The sequence below is a fragment of the Panthera leo genome, chromosome D2, assembly GCF_018350215.1.
Source record: "Panthera leo isolate Ple1 chromosome D2, P.leo_Ple1_pat1.1, whole genome shotgun sequence".
Classification (NCBI taxonomy): domain Eukaryota; kingdom Metazoa; phylum Chordata; class Mammalia; order Carnivora; family Felidae; genus Panthera; species Panthera leo.
Window position 1 is genome coordinate 47,515,900 of NC_056689.1, and position 17,989 is coordinate 47,533,888.

The following is a 17,989-nucleotide window of genomic DNA, read 5'->3' on the forward strand; positions in this document are numbered from 1 at the left end:
GATGTAGGAAAACGACTTGGTAGAAATAGTTACTAAAGACAAAGTAAAAGCTATAATCGGGAAAGTCTGATGTGGACAAAGCTGAATGCTGAATAAAATGCTTATTTAGATGTTTGTATTTACACATACCAAGTCTGAGCCTCATGAAAATTATAGTACAATAGAATTTAAAATAAAAGTTGAAAGTCCCACAAGCCTTCCTCACACCCTTTGTTTGATGGGGGTGAGGAGGGAGTACGCTGTGGAATAGCCATTCACTCCAGATTAGGGAGCGAAAGCAAACCAAAGAGTTCGTTAGGGTAAACAAAACTACTATTGCCTATGCTCTTCTGGGCATTCGTTTGCTACCGTTACCTAAGGTAGTATTTTCATTTTTCCCTCCAAGTTCAACATCAGAATACCGGACTGAAATAATATACGCGGTCAAGTCCAGGGGTCACAAAGGGACGAAGCCGGAGTGGTGGGGGGGCTTCCCTCTTCCGCGTCCGGACTGGGGAGGACGCGCCGGGTCTTGCCCCCACACCGCTGTAAGACCAGAAGAGCGCAGAAGATCCGCGCCACCGCCGCTGCCGCCCACCCCTTAGCGCGGCGTCGTTGCCGGGCAACACCTCCACAACTCCGCCCCTTGGCGGACACGTGACGCGCGTGTCACGTGACGGGCCAGCGGCGTCCTCCCGCAGAGGGGTGTAAACAGGCCCGGTGGTGGCCGAGCTGCGGCCCTGCTGTGTCCTGGTGTCCGGCATGCTTCAGGCGAGGCGGGGCGGCCCAGCCGCGAGCTCAGCGCCCACCTGAGGTAACCCTTGCGGCCTTGGGACGGGCGTACCTTACGCCGCGCGCAGTCGCTGCTGCCCGCCGCCGACGAGGCCGGCCGAGCCCCGGACCCCGGCAGGGGGTGTGGCTGCCGGCGGTGCCGTCCACGACAGGTGGGTTGGGCAGGGGCGGCCGCCGAGCTCTGCACGGCTCTGGGTCGCGGCCTCCGCGCGGAGCCGGCCGAAAAGTGGCAGCGACCCCGGGCTGTGGGCCCTTCCGCCCCGGCTGCTCGAGGCTGCCCGAGGCTACTCTCCGGGCCGCGCCGAACCGAGGGCCGCAGGATCCGTGGGGGCGCTGAGGACCCTGGGCTGCCAGCGTGGAGTCCCAGTTGAAGCCTGGCCTGGCCCTTGCGGGCTGTGAGACCTTGGCCAAGTCAGCCTCAGCCCTCGCCCTGGCCTGAGTTTCCACATCTGTAATGAATGTCTGGACTAGATGATCTGTGAGGACCTGCCACTTCTGACGTGTGTGATCTCGAGACACCCGCATACTTTGGAAGCTGCCAGAGGGAACACTTAGGTAGATATTTGTCTTTTAATTGCTAAGTTCCTGTTTGTCTTTAAATTTTCCACCTGACACGATTTGGATTCTTACTCACCTGGGTGAAGTTTTTAATAGAAAACTTACTAGACAAAGTCGTAATGGTTTATGTTACTGCGTTTCTTTTCAGGCGTTTTTGATGCAACAAACCCTTTTTTGAACCTCTTCTGGAAGCCCAGTTAGTTAAAAAAAAAAAAAAAAAAAAAAAAGATAAAAACGAAACCTTTTTTCTGCCTCGCTGTCTTCCTGTTCCACTGCACCACCTCTAAGGGCCCCCAGGGATCACAGGCTGAGAAGCATTGGTATACTGTTGGGGAAATGTTTTGAGTGTTAATTTGATAGGCTCTGGATAGATCTTTTGCTTATGTGGAGTTTTCTATTATTTTTCCTTCGATTTTGTTCGACTGTATGTCATGCAATTAGACAATTTAGTATATTCCTCATATAGATTTGGGAAAGGCCCTCCCAAATTTCCAATGGACGTTTCCCTTTCCATCTTTTCTTGCATTCCAGGCCCAAGGCAAGTAAGTGTGTGTTTAGAATAGTGAGACCTTATGCGCATTGCTCGTTGTTGCTCAGGTGTAGAATGGGAGCGGAAGGCTTTTTTTTTTTTTTTTTTTTGCCAAGACTTTTTTTTTTAGACCCAACTGAATGGATTAGGACATTACCTCTGAAAAATACAAAAGTTGAGAGGGTACATGACTTAAAATCGTAGAGTCATGGAATGATATGAATGTATTACAAATTTTGAAACCCTGGAGCAAGAGAATTTTGGATTTTGAGAGAACTGAGTTTAGGAGAAAAGGAGGTCATGTTTCATATGGTGCGTGAACATATAAACAGAATATGAAGGGGTGGTCGGTAGACCAAAAATTATAAGGATGATTTTGTTTAAGAGAAATGCTTACTTTTTTGGATTGTTGTTTTCAAGGACTGGGATTGATGAGAGATTTACTGAAACTTGAAGTTTTATATTGAAAGAGGAAAACCATAAACTTTTACAAGTTGTCCACTTGGTGCTTCTGTGAAGTGAGCAAGATTGGAGGTTGAATGGACTATGAATGGAACCCAAGGTGACCTAGCAGAATATGTTTTCTCTTTTCTTTTCTTTTCTTTTCTTTTCTTTTTTTAATTTTTTTTTTAACGTTTTATTTATTTTTGAGACAGGGAGAGACAGAGCATGAACGGGGAGGGTCAGAGAGAGAGGGAGACACAGAATCTGAAACAGGCTCCAGGTTCTGAGCAGTCAGCACAGAGCCCGACGCGGGGCTCGAACTCACGGACAGTGAGATCGTGACCTGAGCTGAAGTCGGACGCTTAACGGACTGAGCCACCCAGGCGCCCCTGTTTTCTCTTTTCAAAGTAGACCTACTTCCTTGATCTTTGGTGTAGGTCTAGGTAGGTTACTTCTTTCCATCGGGGCTCAGTTTCTATCACAAAGTGAGGAAATTGGATTGATTACTGCTCCATTTTTTTTGGCTTCAATTAGGGTTGCCAGATGAAATACAGCTAACCTAGTTTAAATTTTAATTTCAGATTAACAATGAATAAGTTTTTAGTATAAATATTTCATAAGGCATGCGTTACTAAAAAAAAAAAATTGTTTATTTGAAGTTCAGGTTTAACTGGGCTTACTGCATTTTTATTTGCTAAATCTGGTGGCAGCCCTCCTTCCAACATTTTTTGTCTTCTTTAACTTAGCTCCAGGAAGGAATTATAGATGCATAGACAGAAATGAATTGATTCAACCAGTTAAGACTCCCTATTTGTTATCAGCAGTAGTGCCTAGTTTTTGAGAAACAGCTGTTTCACTTGTGGTCTCCATCCCCCCCCAAGCTCCCCCCACCCCATGTATGTCCCTTTTCTGCCGTAAGCACATAATGTTTAGGTTTATACTTTTTGTAGGAAACAATTTAAATATCTGAAAGCAAAAAAAAAAAAAAAAGTTGTCAAAATTTCTAAAAGTAACAAATTTAGGTCATGAAATAGCATGCACTATTTTTTTTTTCTATAAAAGATAGAACTCTACCTGTTCTCCAGTTACATGATTGACTTCAAGACATGGTCTAAGGCAGTGGACTATTCAGGAAGTTCTTACGCCTCTGATTTGGCCCTCTGTGATTATGGAATGTTAATCAGTATATGCACTATAAACATTTTATATTTTAACCGACCATTGTTAATCTTATCTTTGCTATATTTTGAAGAGTTTCAATGTTGAAATTCTTTTTCAAGGAGTATAATTATTTAATTCCTCAGTTTTTGAGAATTTTAAAGAAGACTAGGCCAGATCTTTACTCACCTCATCTTGAAATTCCTGAATTTTCAGATTCATTCATTCATTCGTTCAATAGTCAACAAAAAACTGAGTGCCTTCTATGAGCAGACTGATGTAATCAGTGTTCTGAATCTTCAGGTACTTATCTTTGACAGAGGAGTTAAATCACATGCATTCCAGGGATAATGTGATGAGGGCCTTGAAGTGATACAAATACTATGGAAATTGAGAGGAGGATGTGCACGCATCAGGCTGATGGATTGAATGGCAGAACCTCCTAGAGGAGATGGTATTTAATCCAGATTGCTGTGGTAAAGGTGGGATCAGGAAGGCAGGCTGACAGAAAGGGAGAAGCAGGAAAAGGCAGAGAATCCATCTTTTCTGTTCTACAAAGCATACACTTCATTGGATTAAAAATAATTGATGATCTTGTTTATATGTAGTTTTTGGTTCACTACGATACTCCTCATCTGCATGAAGTATATTGGGATGAAACTTCTTCAGTGTGTATCTATATTAGAGAGATATTCAGATATTAGTGTAGCTCTCTGAAAAAAATGTTTATGAAATACGTCACACATACAGAAATAAGTAATTTGGATATACAAAGCTCAAAAAATGGAATATTATCAATACCATTGAAACTGTGTGCCTTTTCCTGATTAGACACCTCCCCTTCCATCCCTTTGGAAGTAACCACCAGACTGAATTCTACCATTTCTTTGCTTTTCTTCATAAACTTATTTTATGTGTATACACCCCCCAGAACGTTTACTTTTGAATGTTTTTGAACTTTATATAAATGGCATTGTAGTATGTGGATTTTTTTCTGCGTCTTTTCCACTGAGGTTTCTATGTTTCATTCATGTTTTTTCCTCCAAGTTTCCACCCATGCTAGTTTTTACCAAGTGTAAGCGTTTTGCTGAGGTAAACACCTATGATTGGGATTGTTGCTTGTAGGGGATGGGCCTCTGTAATTTTCCAAGTATTGCCAAATTACTTTCCCTTGTAGTTGTGCTGTTTTACTTTCCTATCCTCATTGTATGAGAGTTCCTACTGATACCCTATCCACATGCTCTCTAGTGTTTACTATGAGCAAATCATATATCTAATAATAAATTTCTAGTGGGAGTGTGTAAGGAAGTCTTACACCTCAACAATAAAAGAAGAACTCAATTTAAAAACAAAGGATTTGAATAGACATTTCTTCCGACACGGCATACAAATGACCAATAAGCACCCGAAAAATAGCTTGATCTCATTAGCCACCAAGGAAATGCAAATCAATATCACAGTAAATTACTGTGTTGTACCCACTGGGATGACTATAATCTAAAAGACAGATAATAACAGGTGTTGTAGAGATTGTGGAGAGACTGGAATCTTCATACTCTGTTATTGGGAATGGAAAGGGATGTAGCTCCCTTGGGAAACAGTCCAGTAGTTCCTTAAACAGCTGAACACAGGGATAGCAAATGACATAGCAACCCCACTCCTAGGTTTATACCCAAAGAAAAATGAGAATATATATTTACACCAAAACTTGTATGCAAATGTTTACAGTATCAGTATGCATAGTAGCCAAAAATAAAAGTAACTTAAATGTATACCAGTTGATAAATGGATAAATAAATGGTGGTTTATACATACAGTGGAATGTTACTCAACCATTAAAAGAAACGAAGTACAGATTCGTGCTACAACATAGATAAACTTTGAAGACATTATGCTAAATAATAAAAGCCAGTCACAAAAGGCCACGTTATTTTATGGCTATGTTTATATGAAATGTCCAGAATACACAAATCTATAGAGTCAGAAAATAGATTGGTGATTGCCCAGATCTGGGCATTTGGGGTGGGGGAAGAGGGAAGATTTGCTGCATAATGGATTTCTTTTATGATGATCAATGTCCTAAAATTGATTGTGGTGGTGGTTGCACAATTCTGTGAGTATGCTAAAAGCCGTTGAATTGTACACCTAAAGAAGTCATTGGTGGAAAGAAAGATGTTGAAATAAAACACAAAAAAGGTTGCCATGTTGTGAACAGCCCTAAGGCCCATGCAGTAAAGGATCAAGGCTTGGCCACAGCCACATGAACTTAGAAGCAAATTCCTCCTTCCTTCCTTTTATATAGAGCCAAGCCTTCAGATGATCCTATAGCCTGGCCAACATTTTTTTTTCTTTCCAAGATTTTCTTTAAATTCAAGTTAACATATAGTGTAGTATTGGTTTCACGAGTAGAATTTAGTGATCCACCCCCTACGAATCATCCCCAGTGCTCATCCCAAGTGCCCTCCTTAATGCCCATCACTCATTTAGCCCATACTCCCACCCACAACCCTCAAGTAACCCTCAGTTCTCTATAGTTAAGAGTCTCTTATGGTTTGCCTCCCTCTCTATTTTTGTTTTATTTTGTTTTTCCTTCCCTTTCCTTGTGGTCATCTCTTTTGTTTCTTAAATTCTACATATGAGTGAAATAATATGGCATTTGTCTTTCTCTGATTTCTTTCACTTAACATAATACACTCTAGTTCCATCCCATCTGATTGCAAATGGCAAGATCTCATTCTTTTTGATGGCTGAGTAATATTGTGTGTGTGTATATATATATATATATATATATATATATATATATATACTGCACCCTTCTTTATCCATTATCAATTGATGGACATTTGGGCTCTTTCCATAATTTGGCTATTGTTGATAGTGCTGCTATAAACATTGGGGTGCATATGCCTCTTCAAATCAGTATTTTTATATCCTTTGGATAAATACCTGGTAGTGCAATTGCTAGGTGGTAACTTTCTGAGGAACCTCCAGACTTCCAGAGTAGCTACATCAGTTTGCATTCCCACCAACAGTGCAAGAGGGTTCCCCTTTCTCCGCATCCTTGCCAACATCTGTTGTCTGCTGAGTTGTTAATTTTAGCCATTTTGACAGGTGTGAGATGGTATCTCATTGTGGTTTTGATTTGTATTTTCCTGATGATGATGTTGAACATTTTTTCATGTGTCAGTCATGTGTATGTCTTTGGAGAAATGTCTGTTTATGTCTTCTGCCCCTTTCTTAACTGGATTATCTATTTTTTGGGTGTTAAGTTTGGTAAGTTCTTTATAGATTTTGGATACTAACCCTTTATCTGATATGGCATTTGCAAATATCTTCTCCCATTCTGTAGGTTGCCCTTTTGTTTTGTTTTGTTTTCGTTTTGTTGATTGTTTCCTTCGCTGTGCAGAAGCTTTTTATCTTGATGAAGTCCCAATAGTTCATTTTTGCTTTTGTTTCCCTTGCCTCCAGACATGTCTAGTAAGAAGTTGCTCCACTACCCAGCAGTTTTGACTGCAGCCTCATGCAAACGATGAGCTAAGCTGTCTAAATTCCTGACCCAGACTAATTGTTAGATAGTAAATGTTTATTGTTTTAAATGAGTTTTGGGGTACTTTGTTTTGTGCACAATAAATAATACGTGGGCAGTGATTTTGCATTATGTGTTGCCTTTCATTTTGGTGTTGTGGAAAGCTGTGATGGTTAAATTAATAAACTATAATGGACTCTTTTATCATCATTTTGTTAACCACAACTTGTGACTAAGAGTAATTAGTACATTTCTTTAAAAAAATATTTTTAATGTTTATTATTTTTTGAGAGAGAGAGACAGAGATAGAGAGCAAGCAGGGGAGGGGCAGACAGAGAGGGAGACACAGAATCCGAAGCAGGCTCCAGGGTCTGAGCTGTCAGCACAGAGCCTGACGCAGGGCTTGAACTCACAGACTGCGAAATCACGACCTGAGCTGAAGTCACTTAACCGACTGAGCCACCCAGGCGCCCCAAGGGTAATACATTTCTTGAGATATCCTCTAAATTATTGGGGGGGAGGAATTTATGCTTAGAATAGTTTAAATTTGTTTTATTATAGTTTTCTTGTTTTATTATAATTCCCAAACTTTGTAATCCTATGTGATAAATTAATAATCTTTATCAACTAGGACAGGGCACTTCCAAACCATATATCAGTACAGAGTATTTCTCATATTGTCATGATCTTCTGGTAACCATTTTATAAAAATTATGGATGGTATTAATATATTTTAGGCAGATTTGTTTTATTATTTATGGCTTTAGAAAAGCACTCAAAAAATAGTTATTGAGGCAAACTTGAGTTCCCTAGAAGCAGCCTCATTTTACTGAAACCATATGAAAGGAGGTTGAAGAAGACTTTTTTTCTTTTCCTTTGAATATTTCTGAATTTCAGTTGAAGAAAGATTGTTTGACTGTATGGGTAAGGAATTCACAGTGGGTTTTGAAATTTTATTTTATTTTATTTTATTTTATTTTATTTTATTTTATTTTATTTTATTTATGCTTATTTGTTTTTTGAGAGAGAGAGAGCATGCGCAGTGCAGGGGCAGAGAGAGGGAGAAAGAGAGAGAGAGAATCTCAAGCAGTCTCTGCACTGTAAGCACCAAGCCTGATATGGGGCTCAAACTCACGAACTGTGAGATCATGACATGAGCTGAAACCAAGAGTTGGACCCTTAACCAACTGATCCACCCAGACACCCCTGAAATTTGATTTTTAAAAATAATTACATGTATAAAAAAATTTTAAGGATTCGCTGCTCTTTATTTTTCTTACTTTTTTAAAAAATATAAAAGATGTATATTTATTAATATACAAATATATCTGAAATATTATACGAAGAAAACAGACCACAGAATTTTTCCCTCAAAAGTTTTATAGTTTTAGCTCTTATAATAGGTCTCTGATCTATTTTTAGGGGTTAAAGGATATGTGGTATGAGATAGGGGTCTAGGTTTATTACTTTTCTTTATGAATTCACAGCTGTTTTAGTATCATTTATTGAAAAGATTATCCTTTCCCTATTGAATTTTTTGTCCTTTCTCCAGCCTTTGCCCATTGAATTATCTTGCCATTTTTTGTTGGAAATCAACTGATGGTATATGTGTGAATCTACTTTTGGACTCACTCTTCTGTTGATTTGTAGATCTGTCCTTATGTCAATACTGTACTGCTTTTCTTACTGTGGCTGTGTGGTTTGAAATTGGTTAGTATAAATCCTTTACCTTTGTTTTTTATTTTCAAAGATCTGTTTCAAAGGATTATTTTTAGTTTTGTAGTGTACATGTCCTATACATATTTTGTCAAATTTTTATCTTAATATTTTGTTTTTGATATTATAAATGAGATTAAAATTATTTTCCACTTGTTTATTGCCAATATGTAGAAATACAGTTGGTTTTGTATATTACCTTTATATCTGGTAGACTTTCTAAATTCGCTTACTACTTCTAGTAGTCTTTTGGTTACTTTTTAAAGAATTTTCTACAACTTTTCTTTCTACAACTTTTCTTTCTACAACTATTTCTTTCTCCCTGCCTGCTTGCCTTCTTTTTTTCCTTAATTTCTTTCTTTGGCCCATTACATTGTCTAGAATCTCAAATCCAACATTATGATAGAAGTGGTAAGGACATTCATGTTGTGGTCCTAGTCTGATGAAGAAAGCCTTCAGTCATATGAATGATACGAAAAGCATTCATGATAAAAATTTTTGAATGTTAAATTAGACTTAAGAAAAATTAAAAGCTTCTTCACTTTAAAAGACACTGCTAGGAAAAATACAAGATCTGCTACAGAATGGGAGCAAATATTTGCAATTCATATGTCTGACAAATTATCCAGTGTGTATAAAGAACCTCTACGAATCATTAATAAGAAGGCAGACAACTCAAATTATAAAATTGATAAAAGATTTGGACAGACACTTCACAAAGGCCAATATTTGAATTTACAATAGGCACGTTTTAAAATTCTCAGTATATTTAGGGAGGTGCAAATCAAAATTATAAACAACTCTTTGCCTACAATAATGCTTAAAATTGAAGACATTGATTATATCAAGGCTTGGGGAAGATGTAGAGCAACCGGAACTTACATAAATTGTTAGGAGTGTATCGTGATATAGGCACTTTGGAAGACAGTGTCGCAGTTTCCTGTTGACTTAAACATACACTTGTGGGATAACCCGGAATTCCACCCCTGGTTATAAAATAAAAGGTTATGTCACAAATGGTGTAATGACAATGTTTAGAGATCAAAGCTGGAAATTATTCCAAATGTCTGTCAACCATTAGACAATGGAACACTATTCCACAGTAAGAATGGAAATACTGATAATATCACGGCATGAAATTGGAAAACATTTTGCTGAGCAAAAGAAGCCAGGCACGAAAGAGTACATACTGGAGAATTTCATTCATCTTAGAGCCAGCAAAATTAATGTATAATAAAGGAGATTAGTAATTGCCTTGGGTCAGAGTGGGAAGAACTGACTGCAGAGGAGAAAGGGGATTTTTTTGCAGTGATAGAAATATTCTCTCTGAATTTTAAGTGGCTTGTGGTTACACTAAATTCGTCAAAACTTTTCTAGCATTACATTTAAAACGGGTGTATTTTAGGTAAGTTGTGGCTCAATACAGTTGACTTAAAAAAGCAAGGGTGTAAAGAGCATTTATAGAATAAGCATTTATGTGTTGTATACAGTAATTTTATGTATAATTTTTAAATGTATGTGTACACACATGCATAAGAAGTGTCTAGACAGATGTTCAGCAAATTGTTACTGATTATGTCTACATGGTGGGATTTTAAGAGATATTGAAAATTGATTGGACTTTCTTATATTATTTGAATAATTTTTTTTTCAATGAACATGTTTTGACAAAAGCAAAAAAAATTGTGTTTTGGTTATCTGGAAGTTCTATTCTTAGATGTTTTCATCTTTTAAATATTGAATAAGCATTATAATAATTATGAAAAATGTTTAGAACTTAAATACTATTGGTTTGTAATCACCACCAGTTAGGAACAAAATCTTACATTATCTTTGGTGCCCCCTGGTCCCCTTCTCATCCTATCTTTTTACCTCCCCACAGAGATAACTGCTACCCTGAACTTGTTTTTATTGTTTCATTTTTTTAATAGTTTTATCACATTTGCATTTCTGTGCTGTGTTGTTTCTGTCTTGGTACCATTGAATGTAATAACTAGAATCATACTGTGTGTACACTTTCATCACTTGCTTTTTCATCCCACATAGTGAGACTTGAGACTCACCCATATTTCTGTATGTGGCTGTAGTTCACTGATGTCATTAATGTATTGCATTACATTATATGAATATTGCATAATTTGATCTTTGTACTCTTGGTGAATGGGTTGTCATTTTTTTTCTGTAATGAGTAGTGTTTATGCGAATGTTTTTTTAAGTTTATTTATTTTAATAATCTCTACACCCAATGTGGGGCTCGAACTCACAACCCCGAGATCAAGAGTCACATGCTCTTCGGACTGAGCCAGCCAGGTGCCCTGGTTATGTGAACATTGTGTGCATGTCTTTTGGTGCACAAAGGCAGGACTTTCTCTGTATAGTTGGAGGTATAGATTTTAATTAGTGGACTAATGCATTTCTTTAACTTTTGTAGAAGTACTTGTTTTCTATTGCTGTGTAAGAAATTACCACAAACTTAGAATCTTAAACAACACAAATTTGTTATCTTGTAGTTCTGTAGATGAGAAGTGTGGTAGGCTTCCCTGGGTCACCTGCTCTGGATCTTACAAGGCTGAAATCAAGTTGGGCACATATATTCATAATTCATTCAACTCTTTCTCTATTAGTGGATATTTAGTGTGTTCTGATTTTTCTTTTTAAAAAATTTTTAAAAATATTGTTTAAAAATGTTTTGCATTTATTTTGAGAGAGAGAGAGAGAGCGTGCACACACACATGTGAATGGGGAGGGGCAGAGAGAGAGGGAGAGAGAATCCCAAGCAGGCTGTGCTGTCAGTGCAGAGCCCTACAAGGAGCTCAGTCTCACACACCATGAGACCATGGCCTGAGATGAAATCAGGAGTCAGAAGCCTAACTGATTGAGCCACCTAGACGCCCCTGATTTTTCTCTTTTATAACAGTGTTGAAGTGACTGTTTTTGTATGTATGTCTTTGAACATTCATGGAAAGTATTAGTGTGGTACAGAGTCCTAAAAGTGGAATCGTCTGGTCAATGAGATTTAAATTGTATAGTGGCGGTTGTTTCCCCAATTTTTATTTCAGCCTACACTTCCCCTAATAATGTGTAGGTACCCTTTTTTCCATTCCCTTGCCTGTATGGTCTGTTACCAATTCTCTATATTTTTCTGTATTTTATTTTTATTTAAAAAATTTTTTTAATGTTTTTTTTTTTTATTTTTGAGAGAGACAAAGTGCGAGTGGGGGAGGGACAGAGAGAGAGGGAGACACAGAATCTGAAATATGCTCCAGGCTCTGAGCTGTCAGCACAGAGCTTGATGCGGGGCTCTAACTCATGAGCTGTGAGATCATGACCTGAGCTGAAGTTGGACCCTCAACTGATTGAGCCGCCTAGGTGGGCCTGTATTTTTCTGTATTTTAAAATTGACGTTTAAGTTTTCATCAAAATACTTAGATATTGTTTAAAAATAGTGAACACAGAGGGCTTATAATGAAAAACAGGTAACTTCTGTTTTCTTTTTTATAATTTTTTTTTTTCATATAAGTTTGTTTATTTGCTTTGAGAGTAAGCACAAGCGGGGGAGGAGCAGAGAGAAGGAGAGACAGAATCCCAAGCAGGCTCTGCGCCATCAGTGCACAGCCCCATGCGGGGCTCAAACTCACAAACTGTGAGATCATGACCTGAGCCGAGATCAAGAGTCTGACACTTAACTGACTGAGCCACCCAGGCGGCCCGGCAACTTCTGTTTTCTTATTTCTATGGTAGTTATCGTCATAGTTCTAAACTTAATGCTTATACACATTATTGATTTATCAGTTTTAGATTATGCGTTGCTTTTTTGTTATTTGGATTTGGGCATCTTAAACTCCTCACTTACCTTTTCTGCGTTCCAACTATGGCTGGCTATATCCCTATTTTTATTGAAATCAGTAGTCAGTGACCACTCTGTTCTATAGAGCCAAGTAGTAGTCTGTGATTGCTTTTTCTTTCTTATGTGTCTTTTTAAAGTTACCTCATTTTTCAGTGGCATAACTTTTCATATACACATTCTTTTTATCATGTTCTCTCATATTATCCATATTTTTTCAGTCTCTATAATTTTCTGGAGGTCTTTCCTCCTAGAGCCTTCCATCAGCCTGCTTTAATGTGGACTGGAATTCTCTAGCTCAGTCACTATGTGGGAAACCTTTTTCCAGGCCAGTTTCTCCAGAGAATCATCTTTCCTCATTGTGTATTGATGTTGGTAATTTAAGCCCTTGCTCCTCAAAATTTAGTTCATAAACCAGCAATGTTGGTATCATCTTAGAGCTTATTAGAAATGTAGAATCTCAGGCTGCATCCCAGATCTGCAGCATCAGAATAAGATGATTTGTATGCACCCCAAATTTTGAAACCCCTGGGCTGTGCTATACCGTGGTAACAGTTACAGTAGGAACAACAAAGATGGCGGTTGAAGAGAGAACTGGATGAAGGATCTTAATGAATGTTTTTAAGGGCCTAGAAGTGGAAAATATTACTGTCCTCTTATTAGGAATCAGTCACATGGCCTCTCATAATTGCAAAAGAGACTGGAAAATGTAGTCTCCCATTTGCCTGGAAACAGGAAATGATGTAGTAGGTAAATTGCCTTGAGTCTGTTTCAGTTAGTCATTCTGGTCTCCAAACTGTTTCATTCTTTTTCCCACACCCAGAGCACACTAATCCCCTATCCAACCAGCCATTACCTTCAGTTCAAAGTACAGGATCTCTAAGTGATGCCTGGCCAGCTGTCAGGTCCACATCAGCCTTTCTTAGTCAAGTGAACTAAGAAGACACACCTTCTCCTCAACCCTCAAAAAGTATTACAGTAAGAACACAACATGACTTGTAAACTGTCCTATTTGGAAGGTGAAGCATAGAGGGACAGTAGTCACTCTTCTGTAACAGTTTTGTTTTTTTTTCTTAATGTTTATTTCTGAGCAGAGAGGGAGAGCGCACATGCGAGCAGGGCAGAGAAAGAGAGGGAGACAAAGAATTGGAAGCGGGCTCCAGGCTCTGAGTTGTCAGCACAGAGCCTGATGTGGGGCCCAAACTCACGAATGAACTGTGAGATCATGACCTGAGCCGAAGTCGTCGGACACTTAATGGACTGAGCCACCCAGGCGCTCCTGTAACAGTTCTTTAATCTTTATGGGCAGATATAATAAAGGAAGGCTCCCATCCTTGGAAGGAAAGGATGTTTCTTATTAGATTCTGATTTTGTTCCATGGGAGAAACTCTCACCTTCCTTTTTCTTCATGGCCCCAGGGATCAACCTTTAGGAAGTTCTTCTTTTTCCATGATCTTATTTGGCCTCATCACACATCCAGAATTGATGTTTGGCATGCAGTCTCCTTGGGTATTGTGAAGTTGGTCTTTTTATAGAAGGTTAGACTCCCAGAAATTGCTTTTAGGTCTTGGAACAGTCAGAGACCTTCTAAATGTGGGCTTGTAGTTTCTCTGCCAGTGTATTTCCCTCGGAAACGTAAATTTTTAAAAAAATATGTATTTATTTTTGAGAGAGAGAGAGTGAGACAGAGTGTGAGCGGGGGAGGGCCAGAGAGAGGGAGACACAGAATTGGAAGCAGGCTCCAGGCTCTGAGCTGTCAGCACAGAGCCTGACGCGGGGCTCAAAACTCACGGAGCGCGAGTTGATGACCTGAGCTGAAGTCAGACGCCCAACTGACTGAGCCACCCAGGCACCCCTGTTTCCCTCAGAAACTTAGACTCGTTATCCATTTGCTTCCAGTCAATTCAGAGTACAAATAACCAAATTTATTTTTGAGAGATACTTTATTGCTTACCCGCCTCTATACCTCTATCTTGTTTCAGTGGAAGCCATCTGTAATGTCACACTATAATCTGATCTCTGAGTTTCTTTCTTTCTTGTAATACCTTTTGCTAGAAATAGCCACTAGGAACCAGTACACACTGTAGTTTTCAATTTGCAGATTTTTGCCCCTTAGAGCTTAAAGTTCATCAGGTGTGTGGTTTGCCTTCTGAGTTACAGCCAGTCAGCAGAGTTCCTAAATATTTTACATTGCATAAAGTGGATCATCATCTTTTCATTCTATAGTATGAAGTTCCTCATTGCCTGCAAAGTGATGACTAAATAAATAAAAGTTATTTAGGTTTGTGTTATGACAGCACCCTACTTCCGGTAGCAGTTTCTGGTTGAGGATGTGTCCAGTGGACCAGTTGTTTTATTTATAGACTTTTATTGTATCTCTGTTTGGCCTGTTGCTTGCTCCCACTCCTAACATGAAGTGTGAGCCCCTTGATGTTTTATAGGCAAATTACTTCATTTTGTGTCTTTATCCATCATTGCATGTATTTTACATTGTGGCTTTCTCCACCTTGCTAAGTTATTAATATTTCCATATTTTCTGTCTTCAAAAACATGTTAAAATCTCTCATTTGCAGACTTATTTAAAATATCTTTTTTTCTTTAAATTAAAATTTTCATTTTGAGGTAACTAGGTGTATATGCAGTTGTAAGGGATCCTGTTTAACCTTTATTTAGTTTCCCCCAGAATTAACATGTGGTAAAGTTAACAGTACACTATCAGGACCAGGACATTGACATTGCTACAGTCAAGATGCAGAATATTTCCATTTCCACAGGGATCCCTCATGTTGCCCTTTTTATAGTTATACTCACTTCTTCCCACTCTCACTGCTTTCTTAACCCCTGGCAACCATTAATATGTACTCCCATTGCAGTAATTTTGTCTTTCTTAAGAATGTTATATAAATGAAATTATGACCTTTTTGAATTGGCATTCTCTGGAGATTCATCCTGATTGTTGCATGTCCAAATAGTTCCTTTTTATTCCTTTTTTATTGCTGAGTAGTATTCTGTGGTATGTACCATAGATGTACCATAATTTGGTACATCTTCTTGTACCGTAATTTGTTTGATCATTTACCTACTAAAGGACATCTGGTTGAATAAAGCTAATTCAGGCATTTGTGTGCAGGCTTTTGCATGACCAAATTACTTCATTTCTCTGGGATAAATGTCCTGGGGTACAATTGATGGGTTGTATGATAATCACAAGTTTAGTTTGTTTTTTTTAACTTTATTTATTTATTTTGACAGAGAGAGAGAGAGAGAGAGAGAGAGAGCGAGTGCGCATGCACATGGGAGGGGCAGAGAGAGCGGGAGAAAGAAGAATCCCAAGCAGGTGCCACACTGCCAGCACAGAGCCTGATGCAGGGCCCAAACCCATGAACCATGAGATCATGACCTGAGCTGAAACCAAAAGCCAGACACTCAACTGACCGAGCCATCCAGGCGCCCCCACACATTTAGGTTTTTTTGTTTGTTTGTTTGGTTTTTGTTTGTTTGTTTTTTAATGTTCATTTTTTGAGGCGGGGAGAGAGAGAGACAGAGTGCGAGTGGGGGAGGGGCAGAGAGAGAGGGAGACACAGAATCTGAAGCAGGCTCCAGGCTCTGAGCTATCGGCACAGACCCCGATGCGGGGCTTGAACTCACGAATGGTGAGATCATGACCTGGCCGAAGTCGGATGCTTAACCAACTGAGCCACCCAGGCGCTCCATCCCCTGCATTTAGTTTTTAAAGAAATTTTCAAAGTGTTTCCAGAGTGGATGTATCATTTTATATTCCTCCCAGTAATATAAGGGTGGTCCAGTTTCTCCTTAGCCTTGCCTATATTTGGGTGTTGGAACCATTTTTTATTTTATACCTATTATAGGTATGTGGTGATGTCTCATGGTGATTTTAATTTGCATTTCCCTAATGGCTAATGAGGTTGAATATCTTTTCATATGCTCTTTGCTACCATATATCCTCTCAGTGAAAGTCTTTACATGTCCTTTGCCTTTTTGTTTTGTTTTTAATTTACATCCAAGTTAGTTAGCATATAGTGCAATAATGATTTCAGGAATAGATTCCAGTGACTCATCCCCTATGAATCATCCCCAGTGCTCATCCCAACAAGTGTCTTCCTTAATGTCCCTTACCCGTTTAGCCCATCCCCCCTCCCACAACCCCTCCAGCAACCCTCAGTTTGTTCTCTATATTTAAGAGTCTCTTATGTTTTGTCCCCCTACCTGTTTTTATATTATTTTTGCTTCTCTTCCCTTATGTTTATCTGTTTTGTGTCTTAAATTCCACATATGAGTGAAGTCATATGATATTTGTCTTTCTCTGACTAATTTTGCTTAGCATAATACTCTCTAGTTCCATCCATGTTGTTGCAAATTTGTTTTGCTTTTTTTCTAATTGGATTTTTTAAATTGAGTTTGACAGTTGCTTATATATTCTGGATACTAGTTCTTTGTCAGATATGTGCTTTGTAAATATTTTCTTCCAGTCTGTAGTTTTTCCTTTCACTCTTTGCAGAGCAAAAGTTTTTATATTTATGCAATCCAGTTAGTAAATTTTTCTACTTGGGGATCATGACTTTAGTGTCAGGTTTAAGATCTCTTTGCCTAATCCTAAATCCTAGAGATTTTCTTCTATGCTTTTTTTTCTCCCTAAAAGTTTTATAGTTTTATGTTATACATGTACATCCATAAACTATTGAGTTAGTAATTGTATAATGTGTGAAACTTAGGTCGAGGTTTATTATTTTTTTTTCCTGTTGCTCTGGTACTATTTGTTGAAAAGCTGCCTTTCCTCCATTGGACTGCTTTATCAAAAATCATTTGGGCATATTTGTGTGGGCGTGTTTATGCGTTCTCTCTCCTGTACCATTGATCTGTATGTCTGTTCCTCTGCCAATAGCACATGGTCTTGATTATGGTAACTCTGTAATTAAAGTCTTGAAATCAGTAGACTGGTTTCTCCCATTCTGTTTTTTTCTTTCAAAAGTGTTTTGGCTATTGTAAATCTTTTGTTTTTCCATACACATTTAAAAATAATCTTGCCTATATATACTAAAAATCTTGGTGAGATTTTGATAGGAATTTTGTAAAACTTGTTTATTAACTAGGGAAGAGTAGACGTCTTCACTCTGTTGAGTTCTAGTCCATGTATTCAGTATGTGTCTTTATTAATTATCTAATTTCTTTTATCAGCATTTTATCCTTTTCAGCATAAAAGATCTTTGTTTTACACCTAAGTATGCATATTTTATGATTACAAATGTTTTTATTTTTAATTTGTGTCTTTGTTTTCATTTCTAGTATGTACAAATAATTTGAGTAATGTTTATCTTATATCCCGCAATATTGCTGAACTTGCTTACTATGGGACTTTTTTGGTAGATTCCTTGGGATTTTTTATATAGACAATCAGGCCAACTGCAATAGGTACAGTTTTATT

The 17,989-nt window shown here is 38.3% G+C and overlaps 1 protein-coding gene across 4 annotated transcripts in view; it reads left to right on the forward strand.

The window, feature by feature from the left end:
• Positions 1 to 670: 670 nt before the first annotated feature.
• Positions 671 to 17,989, forward strand: part of MARCHF8 (membrane associated ring-CH-type finger 8) — a 123,496-nt gene continuing 106,177 nt past the window's right edge. For 2 of the 4 annotated variants that reach the window (XM_042909015.1, XM_042909014.1), the window contains exon 1: positions 932 to 1,326. The gene's annotated coding sequence lies outside the window, so the exon portion shown is untranslated. The other 2 variants (XM_042909017.1, XM_042909016.1) reach the window with 2 other exon arrangements.